At 39.6% G+C, this 3072-nt stretch overlaps 1 long non-coding RNA gene across 1 annotated transcript; it reads left to right on the forward strand.

Moving 5' to 3' along the window:
- The first annotated feature begins 290 nt into the window (after positions 1-290).
- LOC106804545 lies at positions 291-1549 on the forward strand. The gene is made up of 3 exons (XR_002676059.1): positions 291-329; positions 967-1113; positions 1247-1549. It is a non-coding gene; the product is annotated as an uncharacterized LOC106804545 (long non-coding RNA).
- The last annotated feature ends 1523 nt before the right edge of the window (positions 1550-3072 follow it).

Genomic DNA, 3072 nt, shown 5'->3' on the forward strand with positions numbered 1-3072 from the left:
GCCGTGGAGGCGAGTCAAGCGGGCTCCAGCGGTGCTATGGATGGGATATTTACCGCCGTCGCTGTGAGGGCTGCCACGATCTAAGGTTCATGCCAATCAATTTTTCTGGCTGATCTAATTGATGCAATCCTCCAGACATTTATCTCCATACTCAGTATAGCAGTGTATTACTCTAAAGACGACATCTAGATTGGGCAAGTAAGCGTTTCTGATCATTTGTGAAATTTGTCTGTTTGACAGGGAAACATTTTGCCAAGCATTGCAGGCTGAAATCTGTCACAAATCTCATCTTTTGGATTCTTGCGGAACTTCTTTTGACATTCCTAAAGGTATTGAGATTAGCTCCATGTGCACATTTTTTTAATTTAAATTTAAGCAAAGAGGTACGCTTATTATAAGATTCAGCCATGTAGTAATACTGCACATGTGTAATACTAATTCTTTACTATATAAATTGGAAACCATAGGAATCTTTTTCAATTTGGCATATCAAAGAACAACTCATATTGAATTCTCCTGGTAATTTATTTTTGTAAGATGCTGGTTTACTCTTTATAGTATCTGGACCTATTTTTTCAATTGTGTGGTGTTCTCATAAATGGACTTGGCACTCTAATGGTCTTGTTACTACAACAATATTGAGTAATAAAAATTTCCTATTCCGGTTAGCAGATCTTCTGGGCACAAGTTTGGGTATGAGCAATTCCTTCTCTCACTTGGAGAATGTCTCATTTGATCATACCATTCTGTAGTTTAACTTCACTAATATCAATACAGTAGCTGGTTGTTCTTCTTTCTTTAGAAAATTTTAAGCACGTGTATATATTTTTTTAAGGGGCTCATTCATCAGCCCTAAGCACACATTGCATTAGATGCTTGCAAACAAGGTGCTCACACAAGAGTTTTTTCGATTTTAATCAATAATTTTGTGCTAATAATTTTGATTTTGCCTTGCCTTCCTGTCAGGAGTAATTTCTTAAGAATTCCTACAAGGAATAACTGCCTCATTGGAAATTATTGTAGAAGTGTGGAAGGATAAGGGGATATTACAACAACAAACAAGAAGAGGCTTCATGATCATTTGAGTTAGAACTACAACCCAAAAAATAAATGGTCTGTCAAGTTATTAATATTCTGGTTTCATACTGCAAAAATAGAAAAGTGATTAAAACCCTCCCAAGTAGTCTGTCCTGCTGCACTTTCTTTTCTATAATCCTGATGCCATTTTGTTTCATGTGCCTGGAAGTGATGGGAGAAGGTGGAGGAGAAGGCCTTTAGAAGTTCTTAATTTGCAGGTTCATTTTTTTTTTGCTACTTTCAGAGGAGCAACTGATATAAATTGATGGTTTCATTATCATTTAATAGGTACTAATTTGTCATGTGCAGGCTTCAGAGGAGCAACTGATTTTTTTGAACAATCTAGGAGCGTGGGGGGAAACTCGTTCTTGATCATCTCATGTAAGAAGTTTGATTCTTGCTTTACCTAAATGAGTAGCTGGACCTTACAAGACTGAATATCCTTTCACTGTCAGCACAGCTCTTTGATTGATCCCACCTGTCTTGGTTTGACAATTGATTGTGTATTGCCTGCTTAGTGCTTAGCATGTAAAACAATTGCCATTGTTGATGTGTAGATATAGTTTAGAAACCAAATATTCTGAAATTGCAGCTGCTATGGATAGTTCTGAAATTGTTCTGAAAATGCAGCTGCTACACTATAATGGCATCTTTCCGAAAATTTAAATGTCACTCATATAAGCTGCCATCCTCATTCTGTCAGTGACAACATAGTGTGTACTTACTGAATGTTCTAACTCATAGCTTATTAGATGTATCTATAAACTCAGCCGTGGGCAAGATTTCATATACAACCTTAACTTTCCCAGTTCTCATGCAAGTAGTAGTGTTTTTACAAGTGCTAATGAAATCATGGCCTAATGCCATGATGTGCCTTAAATATTGTGAGTGAACGACAGGGTAAATCGACAGGGTAACTTGCTATATTGTTGTTTGCACACGTTAGTATTTTAAAGCAGCATAGCCATATCTATAATATTGAATAGAAAATTGCACTATTCTTGTTTTTAAAGCAGCATAGCCATATCTATACTATTGAATAGAAATTGCACTATTCTTGTTTCTTGGAGATGAGATACCTTTGCGTGATTCCTGATATTGTTCTGTATTATAGAATGCTCAACACCTGAGATGTATTTTGATTTTTCTAATTTTTTTATGCTCATGTGAAGGTAAAGGTAAACGGGTAAGTTCAAAGTGTTATAAATGGTTTGCGAAATTCTTTTTTTATTTACTATGCTAAACTCAGTAATTATTGATCATATTTATTTTTCCCATCTAACGGGCAACATAATTGCCAAGGGCTCTCGGTAATTGAACTTTTGCTATTTTGTGACATGTACATGAGTTCTTTCTTGGACCAAAGATGTTTCAGTATGATATTTGCAGTGATGTTGGAACTTGATTAGTTGCTCTTGAGGCCTGAGCTGTGCTCATTTGCTTTGTTGTGTTTATAAGGAACAATGGCCTATAGGCTATATGTTGATGGATAAATATACTAGAGAATGCCTGGCTGTCTGGTAACAAATACTAATTTTACAAATGTCTACATGGGAGAGTTATGAATCCAGGATTCTAATACTTTGGTAAATAAACAATTTTGCCATGATCAGTTGCTGAATTTCAATAATACCCGGCCGATCCCCTCGTCGCGCAGCTCCATTACCAGGCCGGGGGTGTTCAGAACATCAAGAGCTTGGTCCCCGTCGTCCTCGACCCTGAGTCGCCCTCCTACGCCCGCTGGCGGGACATGGTGCTGCTCATTCTCCGCCGCTACGCCCTTGATGACCATGTCCTCGTCGACACCTTCCCTGCGGCCCGGACAGCTACGTGGCTTCGCCTCGACAGCATCGTCCTGTCGTGGATCCTGGGCACCATCTCCCTCGACCTCCACGACCTCGTCCGCGGCACCCCCGACACCACCGCCCGCCGGGCCTGGCTGGCGCTCGAGGCCCAGTTCCTGGGCAACGCCGAAGCCCGGGCTCTTCGTCTCGA

The sequence above is a fragment of the Setaria italica genome, chromosome IX (genome assembly GCF_000263155.2).
Source record: "Setaria italica strain Yugu1 chromosome IX, Setaria_italica_v2.0, whole genome shotgun sequence".
NCBI classification, from domain to species: Eukaryota; Viridiplantae; Streptophyta; class Magnoliopsida; order Poales; family Poaceae; genus Setaria; species Setaria italica.